This window comes from Diabrotica virgifera, chromosome 1 (assembly GCF_917563875.1).
Source record: "Diabrotica virgifera virgifera chromosome 1, PGI_DIABVI_V3a".
Taxonomy (NCBI): Eukaryota; Metazoa; Arthropoda; class Insecta; order Coleoptera; family Chrysomelidae; genus Diabrotica; species Diabrotica virgifera.
In genome coordinates, this window is record NC_065443.1 from 107236742 (window position 1) to 107252480 (window position 15739).

General features: G+C 33.5%; 1 long non-coding RNA gene across 1 annotated transcript in view; it reads right to left on the bottom strand.

The window, feature by feature from the left end:
• The window catches only part of LOC126879743 (uncharacterized), an 83955-nt gene that overhangs the window by 26034 nt on the left and 42182 nt on the right, over positions 1 to 15739 (bottom strand). The window lies entirely within an intron of this gene.

The window sequence follows — 15739 nt, forward strand, 5'->3', positions numbered from 1 at the left end:
CTCCTTATATTGTATATTGTACCTATACACAAATTAAAAAATTCCTCATGTGTTGCCTACTATGGTTTTGACAGTAAAATTATTAAGGAATCTCTAGATATAATTATTGAATCACTTTCAATAATATTTAACAAAAATGTAAAGTAATTCCACTTTATAAAAAAGGAAATAAAAATGCTCGAAACAATTACAGACCTATTACCATGTACCAATAATAAGTAAAATTGTTGAAATCGCAAACTATTTGGATAACAAATCAATTATATCTAGCTCTCAATTTGGTTTTAGAAGAAAATACTCAATAACTAAAGCTTTATTGGAAGTAGTAGAAGATATTCTTCACAGTCTTTATACAGGTGAACCTACTAGGTTTAATGTGTGACCTTACAAAAACTTTTGATTGTGTGGATATTCAGACACTCTTGATAAAATTGGAGTACTATGGAATAAGGAATACCATTCACGACCTTTTAAAATAATATCTTACAGGAAGAACACAGATTGTTGCATTTAATAATCAAGAATCTAATCCTCTACCAGTTTCAACCGAAGTACCACAAGGATCAATTTTGGGATCTCTGCTATTCTTGATATATATAAATGATTTACCAAGTGCGTTAGATAACACCAACTGTGTTCTTTTTGCAGATCACACAACCTTATTAGGTAGAGATAAAACTGACTACAGTCAGGAAATATTGGAAAACTCTAAATCCTGGTTTAACTGTAACAAACTTAAGTTAAACGAGCAAAAAACCCAGACAATAGTATTTTGTTCTGATATATGGGTTACCATCTCAACCAGTAAAGTTACTAGGTGTTACTATTTATACAAGGTTGAACTGATCGCAACATATTGAAGAACTGTTAAAGAAGCTCGCCTTACAGATTTTTGCCACGCGCAGATTTTCTACTTCTGTGAGTCGAGATATTCTTAGGTCAGTTTATTTTGGAATGGTTCATAGTATCCTGACACATTGCTAACTTCTTTGGAGAAACTCGTCCTATGCATATAAAGTTTTCGCTTTTCAAAAGCAGCAATCCGGATTATTGACAGTTTTGACATCCATATGTCATGATAGGAAGGATGCACTGATAGAACACTTTGCTCCTCAACTATTGAGGAATTTTGTGGTTCTTAAGTATCCAATTAAGTATTCCAAATCCTGCTCATTCTAGCCTTGCTCTTCTATGAATTTCCGCTCTTTGCTTATCTTTGTTAAGTTTCAGGATCTGGCCTAGGTAGATATTATATTCATGGACTTATTCTATCTCACTGCCATTTATAGTTATTTGCCTGGGGTCATCTGTGTTTGTCATTATTTTTGTTTCTCTCATATACATTTTTAGGCCGACGTATTGTGAACTGCCTACGAGTTCCTCCATTTTAACTTGCAGTTCCTTTAATGTGCTCCCTACAATCACAATATCGTCAGCGAATCTGAAGTGGTTTAACTTGTTGCCATTAACGTTAATGCCATAGATTATAGATTGATCAACTTATAGTTTTAAAGCGACTCCAGTAGTGGGAGCACGCAAAATAGAATTCTATTTTAGTGACGTAACGTTGCCTAGCAACCGTCGATTCTCCCATTGTCAGTATTCTAGAATTCTATTTTGCTGACGTCACAAAATCGAATTTCACAATGTGAGAATCGACGGTTGCTAGGCAACGTGACGTCACTAAAATAGAATTCTATTTTGCGTGCTCCCACTACTGGGCCCAGAGCACGCCAAATAGAATTCTATTTTGCTGACGTCACAAAATAGAATCTCATAATGGGAGAATCGACGGTTGCTAGGCAACGTGACGTCACTAAAATAGAATTATATTTGGGGTGCTCCCAAAGCTGCCCCCTTCTCGTCTTCTAGCAACCCCATTTTCTACAAAATATACATAAGTCACACACAGGAAAATCCTGGGTACAGGTCTGTACAAGTTTAAGTGTAATTTTGGGTTATTTCGAAATAAATAAAACCTATTATGCCGTATTTATAACCATGTATAATGACAGATAATATATACCGCAATTGTTGACTGATACAGATTTCCGACATGCCATGTAACCTTGAATCACGTGGTAATTTGTCACTATTCGTTCAATCTAAATATTATAATCATCTATTACCAAATATTTAGTAATTTATTTAAGCAATTACTTACCAAATATTTTAATTGAAAGCGCCTACCTTTTATTTTTTTATATAAAAATAACCTTCCAAATATAAGTCTAACGACATATTACATATTAACACTGGGATGAAGTCAAGAAGTCATAAATGTAATGTAAAATCTGAATATAGTGGCTGCGTAACCTGAGAGAATGGTACAGATGTACATCAAATGAACTTTTCAGAGCAGCCGTGTCTAAAGTCCGAATAGCTATGATGATCGCCGACCTCCGTCGCGAAGATGGCACTTAGAAATATAAAATCCATAAGGAAAAATTTTCCTGTAACTTAGAAATATAAGAGCAATAATGACATATACATCAGAAACCTGACCCGATACAGCCACAAAGACTACTGAAAACGGCAGAGATGAGATTACTGAGAAGTAGTGATGTTGATTATAGTTACTTTCGAGTATTCGTTATAAATCGTTAATTTTGTATAAAGTAATAATTTACAGTATTCGTTACTTTTATTACTATGATTACTTTTGTTACTTTTGTATTTGAGTACCGGTAATCATATCGAGAATCGTATTTCTTAGTAAGTAGGTATTTTGTATAGGTATTCCGTCACACCCTTAACACGCTTCATACCGATAACGATATTCGATAACACTCGATATGTTACGGTAACGTAAAATACCGGTCCCGTCCGTTACTTCCTGGGATACGATTGGTATTTTTTTATAGGAAGTAATCAAGTGTTCTGGTTTTAGATACAATAGTCGTTACTCGCTCTAATACGATTGGTACGAAGTAACGAAGTAATCAGAGTAATCAAAGTAACGATTTGCCGCTCTGTATAGTAATCGTTACTTTCGGTATTCGTAAGTAACGAGTAACGAGTATTTTGTAACGAATAGTTACTTTTTCAACATCACTACTGAGAAGAATTACAGCACATACGCTGAGAGGAGTGAAGAGATAAGAAGAAAATGTAACGCACAGTGTATAAACAAATGGACACTAAATAGAATGGAATAACTGCATAAAGAGAATAGGAAAAACCCGTGTGGTTAAAATAGCAAGAGATAAATCACCAATCGGTGGAAGAAGTATCGGCGGTCCGCGTAAAAGATGGAGTGACAACCTTCCATATAGGTATCAATCCGCCAAAGAACAAGCATAATTGCTTATAAAGAGGAAGAAGACTTAAATTTAGATTTTATTATGAAAATGTATGCTTATTGTTTTCATTCAAAAAAACCGGCTCTGTCTCTTTCGATACCTTAATCATATTGTAATTAGCACTTTGCTAAGAAGCCCAGGCTACTCCACCCACCGGACCTTGACTTCTTATCAGTGCTAAAAAGCTTTATAACAATAATTTGTTTCCGCGGTTAGAAATTTTAAAAGATATTTTTAATAACTATTTAGGTTAGATCATATTAATAATAAATGTAATGAGCTTACTTTCAAATAAATAACTAATTGTCTGATTAAAATTATCATAGTTGCTCAAGTGCAAACTTTTTTGTTTGTGTAACCCAAGGATCAGATTTACCGCATTTTAAACAATTAAAACAATACCCAATAAATAAATACTCCCATAGGTACTCCACAAAGAGGTCCCACAGTTAACTTTGCATGTTATCTCAGAAGTTAATTCTTCTTCTTCTTTTGACATTATAACCCTGGGTGAGTTTTTGCCTATAGACGAAGCAACGAAGCATTAAACCTAGGAATTTTGTGCAGTAAGATGAATCGTCATGCAACTTCTTGCATTCGATTAGAGAGAGTGTCAGGCAACTTTGTGAACTAAATTCATCTAGGGCAAAAAATTTTGTGCATAAGAAAATGCATTTTAAAAGTGCATCTGGAAGAGGTGAAAATGAAAAATTTAGAACTTGGGAAATATTGACGGAAATGAGTTGAATTTTTATACTCGGGGGTTTTGGGGATCGCTGAGCACGAATTTCATATCGGCGATGATCTCCAAGGTACCTGGTGCCCACGGTGGAACTCGTCGCCTAGAGTTTTACGTTATAATCATTAAAAATCAGTCAATATCCATTACTCGGGGGGTTTTTGGGGTCGCCGGCGACGAATTTAGTGTTGGCGATGGTCTCCAAGATACCTGGTGCCCAAGGTGGAACTCGTCGCCTGGAGTTTTATGTTATAATCATTCAAAATCAGTCAATAACCATTACTCTGAGGATTTTGAGGGTCGCTGAACAATAATTTCATCTGTTCGATGGTCTCCAAGGTTCCTGGTGCCTAAAGTGGAACTTGTCGTCTGGAGTTTTATGTTATAATCATTCAAAATCAGTCAATAGCCATTACTCTGAGGGTTTTGGGGGTCGCTGAACAAGAGTTTCATGTGGTCGATGGTCTCCAAGATACCTGGTGCCCAGGGTGGAGCTCGTCGTCTGGAGTTTTATGTTATAATTATTACAAATAATTTAATACCATTACTCGGGAATTTTGGGGTCGCTGAAAATGAATTTCATCACGGTGATGGTCTCCAAGCTACCTGGTGCCCAGGGTGGAACTCGTCGCCTGGAGTTTTATGGTATAATCATAAAAAATCAGTCAATAACCATTACTATGATGGTTTTAGGGGTCGCTGGGCACCAATTTCATGTTGGCGATGGTCTTCAAGGTAGGTATACAATAATCTAAAAAATACTTGTTAAATTAAATGTTAGTGTACGTATTCATAATCAATTTATTTGTATAATATAATGAAAAAATAAATAAAAAAGTAAACTAAAATAAAAAAAATATATTGACTTACTTGAAGTTACCTCTTCCGCAATTTCGAAAACCAAAATTATAAAACAGCGCAGCTATAGACTGTAGATAAAGAAAATTCCTTTAATACCAAGCTTAAACGGCTTGATATTATAATATTATTTATTCTATTATTTATTCTGTAATTAACAAAACTAATAAGTATAAAATATATGACTTTTTCAGAACATTAACATTAAAAACTTACTTTGCTTTAAATACGGTATCACATTTTAGATGTTATTTGTAATTAATTAAAATTTTTAAAAGAACAGAACTACATAAAAAAGTAGCTTGGAAGTATTCACATATATACTATGCTTTGTTTTTAAACCAGGAGCAGTAAAATAAAAAGACAGATTCACACCCAAGAAAGTCAATAGAAAAATCACCATATACATCTTTTTTTTTTGGTTGATCATATTGGCCTTCGACGATAATCCATCAACATTATATTATACTAATACGTCGCTAAAGATTTCGAAAAACCACTGTTTTTTTTATATGAAAGCAGACTAGAAATCTAAAAATTAAAATAATACCGCAGAAAACACAAAAAATCGCTGATATAACTTAATTACCCTTGAAATGCCAATTATGTCAAAATTTCATAAATGTCATTAGTGTCAAAATTAAACGACAACTGCTTTAAAAGCAACAAAATTTTAAAATAATTTTTAAATAGGTAATTTTTAGGATATAATATAAAAGAGTTTCAAGAAAAATGATTAATGAAAAATATATTTAGCGACCCCCAAAACACCGATATAATGGATATTGACTGATTTTGAATGAATATAACATAAAACTGCAGGCGACGAGTTCTACCCTAAGCACCAGGTACTTTGGAGACCATCGCCGAAATGAAATTCGTACTCAGAGACCCCAAAAACCCCCGAGTAATGGTTATTGACTGGTTTTGAATGGTTACAACATAAAACTCCAGGCGACGACTTTCACCCTGGGCACCAGGTAACTTAGAAACCATCGCCGACATGAAATTCGTACTAAGCGACCCCCAAAATCCCCAGATTAATGGTTTTTCACTGATTTTGAATAATTATGACATAAAACTCTAGGCGACGAGTTGCACCCTGGGAACCAGGTACTTTGGAGACCACCGCCAACATTAAATTGTGTTTAGCGACTCCAAAAACCCCCCGAGTAATGGTTATTGACTGATTTTGAATGGTTATAACATAAAACGCTAGGCAACGAGTTCCAACCCTTGGCACCAGGTACCTTGGTCACCATCGCCGACATGAAATTCGTACTCATGGACCTTCAAAAGCACCAGGGTAATAGTTTTTGACTAATTTTGAATAATCATAACTAAAAACTCCTGGCGACGAGTTCTACACTGAGCACCAGGTACCTTGGAGACCATCGCCGACATGAAATTCGTTCTCAGCGACCCCCAAAACCCCCAGGGTTATAGTTTTTGGCTGATTTTGGATAATTATAACTAAAAACTCTAGGCGACGAGTTCCACCCTGGGCACCAGGTATCTTGGATGCCATCGCCAACATTAAATTCGTGGCCGGCGACCCCAAAAACTAATTTCACCCGACTAATGGATATTGACAAATTTTTAATTATTATAACATAAAACTCTAGGCGACGTGTTCCACCGTGGGCACCAGGTACCTTGGAGACCATCGCCAATATGAAATTCGTGCTCAGCGATCCCCAAAACCCCCGAGTATAAACATTCAACTCATTTCCGTCAATATTTCGCAAGTTCTAAATTTCTCATTTTCGCCTCTTCGAGATGCAGTTTTAAAATGCATTTTCTTATGCACAAAAATGTTTGCCCTAGATGAATTTAGTTCACAAAGTTGCCTGACACTCTCTCTAATCGAATGCAAAAAGTTCCATGACGATTCATCTTACTGCACAAAATTCCTAGGTTTTGGGCTTTTTAGTGCTTCGTTGCTTCGTCTACTATTTGATTATGTCCTTCCATTCAGGTCTCTCTTGTGCTCGGCTCCTTCATTTTATTGCATACAAATCTTTCAGGTCGTCTTTTACGTCATACAACCATCTCGTTCTGGGCCTTCCTTTTTTCGTTTTACTATCGGCTTCTATTCTAATATTTTCTTCGTTGTTTTTGTATATTCTTGTCTCTAGGCATGTCCCAGCCACGACAGTCTTTGACTTTTCACAAATCTTACAATATCATAGCCTACATTTAATTGATTAACCTCGTCGTTTCTCCCGATTCTCCATGTGCCGTTTTCCCTTTTGCACCGGGCCATATACTTTTCTCAGTATCTTTCTCTAGAATTTTCTGAGTTGGGCTTCATATTTTTTGTCGTTACACAGGTTTCACAACCCTAGGTTAATACGGATCTAATCAAATTTTCTATAGATTTTGGTTCATTTTGGTTCCCTTGCCTAATAGTTTCGATGTCATCAATCTTTTATTAGCATAGTATTAACTTCGCTACTTACGCAATTCTTCTGAATGATATACAGGGTGAAACAGATAAAGGGCCTATTAGAAATATCTCGAGAACTAAAGGCAACAGAATCGAGAAAATTAAAATAAAGTGGTTTTGAAGAGTGATCTATTTAATGAAAATATTTTCATCTTTTTCTACTTCCGGTTACACCGGAAGTTGCTTATTACTTCGGTTTTTTAAATAGGAGACCCTATATATTTTTCATTTTTGGATTTTCATCGATGTCTTCTTTCTTAAAATATGAGGTTTTGTAATGTTATATGGGGTGGTTTAAATGATAATTACGTTTTTTTATTAATTTTGTAGCAACTTTCACACCCTGTAAAATTGTAGTAGTTTGACATCAAAAACTCTATTTATGTTCAAATCATTTTTAATATAGTCTACTTTTGTTAAAAATTATTAGTGTTGCTAAATCTTGAATTTTAGTATACCGGCTTAGTCAAAACTCGAAATAAGTATTTTCTGAATTTTATTAAATGGAACACCCTATATATTAGTAATGAAATGATATTTTATGGTACATTTTTATTTCTTAAGCATTCCCTATACCTAACTGCTTTAATTTGTGAGTTATTGGTGATTAAAGCCAAACATTAAATTGCAACAAAAAATTCGTGAAATTTTATTAGGTTGGCCGTGAAAATATTCAATCACAAATAATTTTTCGGAAATAAATATATATTAATCTAGACTGATCCTTAAAATTACCAATAATGGTTGAGTTATCAAAATACCTCTGTAGTTAAGATTGTTTGTGCGATTAATAATTAAGCGCAAATTAAAGCAGTTAGGTATAGGGAATGCTTAAGAAATAAAAAAGTACCATAAAATATCATTTCATTACAATACTAAAAGACAAGGTGTTCCATTTAAGAAAATTCAGATAATACTCATTCCGAGTTTCCACTAACCCTGTATACTAAAATTCAACATTTACCTACACTAGTTTTTTTTAACACTAGTAGACTATATTAAAAATCATTTGAACGTAAATAGAGTTTTTGATATTAAACTAATGCCATTCTACAGGGTGTGAAAGTGGCTACGAAATTAATAAAAATACGTAATTATCTTTTAAACCCCCCTATATAGCATTACTAAACCTCATATTTTAAGAAAGAAGACATCGAGGACAATGACAATCGAAAAATGTAAAAATATACAGTGTGCCCCATTAAAAAATACGAAGTTATAAGCAACTTCCGGTATCACCGGAAGTTAGAAATAGATTAAAATATTTTCATTATATAGATCACTCTTAAGAACCCCTTCATTCTAATTTTCATGATTCTGCTGGCTTTAGTTCTCGAGATATTTCTAATAGGCCCTTTATCTGCCTCACCCTATATATGATTGATCCCATAAGTTAATTATTTTTTTTCTTTCTGTATAGACATGACTGTCTGTTTTTTTCAATGTGCCTCTAGTAAGTTGTGGTTCCATCGTTTTCGCCGTCTTCCCACTGATCGTCTTCTACTACTCTATTTTTGTTGTCATTCGGCTTATGTGGTCCACAAACTACATAAATAAATTATATAATTTTATTTAATAAATAAGTACCTAGATAATAATATATCCCCCCTAAGGTATTTTTCTTAAAGGTGAATAAATAAAGCGAAATAAAATATTATTGCTTGTTTATTTATGATTTATGTAACGTTACAATCCAATCATTAATTATACAGAACATGTTATGAGATATTATGTAGAACCAGTGGTAGTTTCATCTATTTTAACACATTTTTTGAGATATCCACAACATCTCAATCCTGGTCCACATTGTTTTACAGGAGGTTTACTATGGGGTACACATGGATCACCTAAACCTATAAATGAAAAAAATATGACAATCTCTTTTTGTAAAGCTAAACTGTAAGATAAAGTAATAAATCAATACATATATGCTTATTTTTTAACGACTAACAAATTTTCTAGTTCTGTTAGCAAAAAAGGGTATAGTTCTTTTATCACCCTGAAAAATATAATCTTTTACATCTGATCATTTACGGAAAGCTTCCAGGTAAACGTGGTCTTGGTAGAAGCAGAACATCATGGCTGAAGAATATAAGGCAATGGTACGGAAAATTGACTACATCGTTATTATCCGATACCCCACGATCGACAGCGATCATGAAACTAGGAGAAGGAGCAGATAGTACTTTGTAGTAGGTACAAATAATGTAGTAGACTTTTGAAGAATTATCAACAAAGCGTTCCATAAGCAAGTTGTGTAGCGTAAAAAAGTAACAAAGAAATAGCTAGAATGCATGGAGAACCTGATCTGGCATTGGAAATCAAAGCAGCCAATTTTAAGAAACTCCACTTGGGAACCCTAACATGCAGCAGATATCGAGGAAAACGTCGTCTTCGCAGGATCGACGCTGTAGAACGAGATTTGATGAAGCTGGAAGTCTGGAAGGCTGGAAGGTTTTGAAAATTTTACTACACTTACAAAGCATTTGTAAGTGTAGAAATGCTTTGTAAGTGTAGTAAAATCTTCAAAAATGTAGTACTTACTTGAAACATTAGCAGGTACTACGTTTTATGCATTCCACCTAATGGATTAACATCGTTGTGTTTCATGGCAAATAGTTAGACAGACTGGGGTCTACCATGGGTCGTAGCGCCTAGTAAGTTTAGTAAGTACCTATCTGGAGCTGTATTCATCATAAATCATCCACAACCGAGTTTATCAAAAGTTGGAGTCAAATATTAGTAATACGCAGATGGGGTTCAGAAAAGGACTAGGTACTCGAGAAGCTCTGTTCGGTTTAAATGTTCTTACACAAAGATGCCTAGACGTTAATCAAGAAGTACATGCATGTTTTATCGATTTTGAAAAAGCGTTTGACAGAGTACGCCACGATAGGCTAAGAGACATTCTTGAAAGAAAAGACATAGATAATAAAGATCTGCGAATAATTCTCAACTTATATTGGAATCAGGAAACTAACATTAAAATACAAAACGAAATATCAAAAGCAATAGAAATACGTAGAGGAGTAAGACAGGGATGCATTTTGTCACCAGTGCTATTTAATGTACATAGTGAAAGCATCTGTCAGGAAGCCCTTTTGCAAGCAAATGAAGGAATCGTAATCAATGGAGAGGTTGTAAATAATATTCGATACGCAGACGACACTGTACTAGTTGCAAGAACAGTAGAATAATTACAACGATTACTTACAAACATAAATATTGCTTGCAACAATTATGGCATAAACATTAATATCAAAAAAACCAAGTATATGGTCTTCAGTAAAATCATGACACAACCAGCACATATTAGTATAAACGGCATTCAAATTGAAAAAGTATCAAGTTATAAATACTTGGGAACTTTAATAAACGAAACTGGAGACCAAAACAATGAAATAAAAAGACGTATCGAAATTGCCAGGGCCACCTTCATAAAGATGAGAAAATTCTTCTGCAACAGAGATATAACCATTTAACCATCCCTCTACGATTAAGAATGCTAAGAGGCTATGTATTTAACACGCTATTATACGGTGTAGAGGCCTGGACTCTCAAACAGAACAACATAAAAAATATTGAAAGTTTCGAGAGGTGGTGTTACCTTCGAATGCTGAAGATAAGTTGGGTTGAAAGAATCACAAATCTTGAAGTAATACGAAGGATAGGAAGAGACCCAGAAATTTTGTTAACGATAAAACGAAGAAAACTCGAGTATTTGGGTCACCTGATGAGAGGTCATAAATACGCATTACTTCAAAATATAATGCAAGGAAAAATAGAAGGAAAACGGAATCCAGGCCGTAGAAGAATGTCGTGGATGCGGAATTTGAGAGAGTGGTTTGGCTGCACCACTAATGAACTTTTTAGGTCAGCTGTAAACAAAGTCAGGGTAGCCTTGATGATTTCCAATCTCCGACAGGAGTGCCACAAGAAGAAGAAGAAGGAGCTGTATTGTCGGTTTTACTGTTCTTGTGCAAGTTCTCTAGTCTTATGTCAGTCGTGCATCAGAATTGGAGGTAAAAAAACCAAAATAATTTAAAATATTGTCTAAAAAATTATAACAAAGTAGGGGAGGAATGTATGCTAAATTTGCAGTTGCTCGAGCGTTATGAGAACCTATTGGGTTGTGAAGAGTAGGTCTTAAAACCACAAAAAGTTAAGTTAAGTTTTCTATAAAGTGGGGGATTTTCCATTTTTTTTAATTATTATCCATTTCCAACAATCGTTTTTCCGAATATAGCGCCATATATCCATAAAAGTTGCTTATTTTTACGTAACGAATCCAAATCTGCAATAAAAATTAGGGGCACTATTTAAGATTTAAAAGTAACCATCCACCCCACCTCCGTGGGGGTCGTGTTTGATACCATTCGATAGATTTTTGAAAAATATTTAATACGCGTATTTTGCAGTTTTTCGATCTGATGTTCATATCGCGAAATATCGCGGGGTTCGTATTTAAAATTTTTAATTTATCCCCACCCCTCTCCGTGAGGGGTCGTGTTTGGTATAATTCGATTGATTTTTGAAAAATATTGAACACGTATTTTTTAGTTTTTCGATCTGACGTTCATTTCGCGAAATATTCGCTTTTGTTTTGTGAAATTTTGTGACTTTCTCATATCCTTACGCCCCACTCAAATCGTCAGATTTTTGTATCTAATATACACAATTTTGCATTTACTTAACTTAGCATATCATCTGACGATTTCGAGTTTGTCTAAAGATAAATTTTTTTTCGGGCCCCCCTTAACGAACTCCCCTGTATGAAAAGCTAATATATGATAGAGGTACATTGATAGGGTACAAGGTGTCTCCCCATATGATAATTTGACGTGCTCGAATAACTGCAAAAATCCCCGCTTGGGCTCACCTACTATTAGTTTTTTTTATACTTGAATACAATCTCGGGTGAGAATTTACCCGATTATACCAGTTATGAATACTATAATGACGATAACAAATAAGTAGTTAATATCACTATTGATAAAATAACAAAAAATCATATTGGTAGGCTATCCTAAGAGGGGGTGCGATAATGTACTTAACTTACAATGTAAGTTACCAAAGTACATGAAAGAACAGTGTATACCTGTTTAAAAAATCTGACAATATGAGCGGGACGCAAGGAAATGGGTGAGTCACAAAGTTTCACAAGAAAAAAGCGAATATTTTGCGAAATGAAGATCAGATCGAAGAACTGAAAAATTCCTGTTCAATATTTTTCCAAAATGTATCAAAAGACACCAAACACGACCCCCCTTTAAAATCTTAAATAGGAATACCCATTTTTTATTGCAGATTTTTGGAAATAGAAAATTAAATTAAAAAATGGAAAATACCCACTAAAACGAAAAACTTAACTTAACTTTTTTGGTTTTAGGACCTAATCTTCACAACCCAAGAAGTCCCCATGACGCTTTAGTGACTGTAAATTTAGCATCCAAGGCTCGCTACTATTATAACTAGAGATATAAAACGAAGAATGGATACTAAAAACCAACTAATAGTCATGGCACAAATCTATATCCATTATTTTATAAAAAATTATGGCAAAACATAAAATGGCATTTAATGTTTTATAACTTACAGTTTTTTTGTTAAATATTGAAATAAAGTTTTGAAAATAATGCACAAAATACATGAAGTATGCATAAATAATGCAACAATTATGATGAACTAATAATAACATAATATGGCCAAAAGTAGAAAATAAATATTAATAAAATTTAAAATTTAAAATGTACATATAAGATACATTCTAAAATTTATACTCGAAAGGATATGACGCGAAAAATTAACAGAATTTCCGAAGACGATCGAATAAAATAACAGAGTACTACAATGGAGGATCATAACATCTGAAAATAAATACGAAAAGGACGTGGCAGCCAGGATCATTGCAGGAAACAGGGCATATTACTCATTATTGACCCTACTTAAATCAAAAATACTCTCAAGACCAGCAAAAATTAGAGTATATAAGACAATAATTCGTCCCACAATAACGTATGGAAGCGAAACATGGACTCTGAACCAGCGGAAAACAACAAAATTACTGGTACTTGAAAAAATGATACTGCGGACTATCTACGGGCCTTGCAGAGAAGAGACAACATGAGAATGGAGAAGAAGACACAATGATCAACTCCAGACAATAATATGGAGATGAAAACATAGTACGCTACATTAAAGCAAATCGAATACGATGGGCGGGTCACGTGATAAGATCGCTGATCGAGTGACAAAAGACTTCTGGGAAAGGCCCGATGGCAAAAGGTCAGTTGGTCGACCAAGAAAGAGATGGAAGGACGCAGTAAAGACTCACATAGAGTTGTAGAGCTAAATAATGATGATGATGATGATGATGACAATGGAGAAGATAGGACGAAAATATCTTAGAACCGATGACCGAACGGTAGTGAGGGTAGTAGCCATAGGATTAATGAATGAATATTGAACTAAAGATTGAGTAAAAACTAATATTTATTGAGGGCAGCAAACAAACAGGTAGATTTGTCTATCTGCTAAACAAAGAAAAGGAGAAGCGGGGATTTTGCGCGTTACTCAAGCGCGTCAGAAAATCCTATGGGAAGAAACTTTGTACCCTCGAAAACATTAGATTAGGACAAGGTAAGATAAGTACATGTAGAACAGTATATATTTAAAAAATCTGAAAATTTGGGCAGGGCGTAAGGAAATGAGTGAGTCACAAAATTTTTTTAAATTCGAGAAATTTTTTTAGAATTATGGATAGATGGCGCTATAATCAAAAAAATGCGAAAACATGATTTTTGTAAATGGAAAATTAAATTAAAAAAGGAAAGTCCCCACTAAAATGGAAAACTTTACTTAATCCTAATTTTAAGACCTAATCTTCACAACCCAATAAGTCCCCATAACGCTCGAGTAACTGAAAATTTAGCATCCAATGCTCTCCTACTACAGGATTTGTAACACTTTTAATTTTAAGTTTTTTATTCCTAAAATTGTTGCCATTTTTAGACACTTTTCTTTACTTCAATAGTTTGCATCAAATCTTTAGGCGTTAATTTGACTGACTTTTCTTCAATGCCAATGAATGAAAATTTGCAGACATATGCATTCGCGGAAACAATACACGAATAGTCAATAAAAAAATTATTGTTTATTAATTGTTTAAATAAAAATACGATTTTAATGGAAAATGGTTAAATTCTCATGTTTTTTACAATGAAGAAACTTGAAACTTTTAAAGATTGTAGCTAATTATATGAACTATACATAATTTCACTTTTTACGTTAATTGCTTCATAAATAAAAATAAAGTTTTAAATTTTTTGCCGATTCCGACTACTTTTCGTGTTTGTACATCATATATATTATACATATTTTAATAAACATGACGATATATTTTAATGTTTGAAAAGTGGAAGACTAAAAAGTAAAAAATAAAAAAAAAATTAAAAAAATGTTTTTAAGAAACGCTCTTCTTTAGTTACGAATGACTAGAATTAAACATATAAAAAAATCAACTAAAAAGCAAAAAATAAAGAAAATTGAAAAAATCTAACAAATTCGCTAAAGAAAAGTGTGGTGCAAAAACCATTTATTCGATGAAGACGCGCCACGATTTTCTTTGATGAATGTGTTAGATTTTTTCAATTTTCTTTATTTTTTACTTTTTTTTATAATATGTTTAATTTTAGTCACTCGTAACTAAAGAGAAGCGTTTCTTAAAAATATTTTTTTTCCTATTTTTTTATTAGTTACTAAAGGTGAATAGGTAAATTGGACTGTTCACTTTTTTTGTATATTAAATAGACAATATGTATATAATTTTTTGGCTAATTACAGTTAATTAAGAACACCAACAAGGTTTACTTACCAAGATAATCGTCATCAGCTGCTTCAACGTAAGAAATAGCAAGAACAACTACCAAAAAATATGTCAAAAAAACGAAATACTTCATGATTGTAAGACTCTTTAGAAAAGACTATAGTTAATATACGAGCTAGTTGTGTTTTTATATGTAGCTGTTATCTTTTAATGCAATTCAGGTATTTATTAGCATGTAAGTATTGAACACTGCATAATATAACTTAAAACATAAAATTACAAGCAAATCGTAAATCAAATTTATTTAATAATCCATAAAAGGAAGTATCCACAGTTCACAAATGTAGTCTAGAGCTAACAAAGTGCTTAACTCTAAGAAATTACCACAAAATTTATTAAAAAGGTACATATTAAAATCTTTATTGGACGAGCTTCTTAGAATTGAGTACTTTGTTAATATCAAATAATCGATCAATCGAGACAATGTTTATTGTATAGAAAAATACTGTATGACTCGTTTACACTTATATATAAGTTAAAATAGCAACAGGTGTATGTTCTCAAAA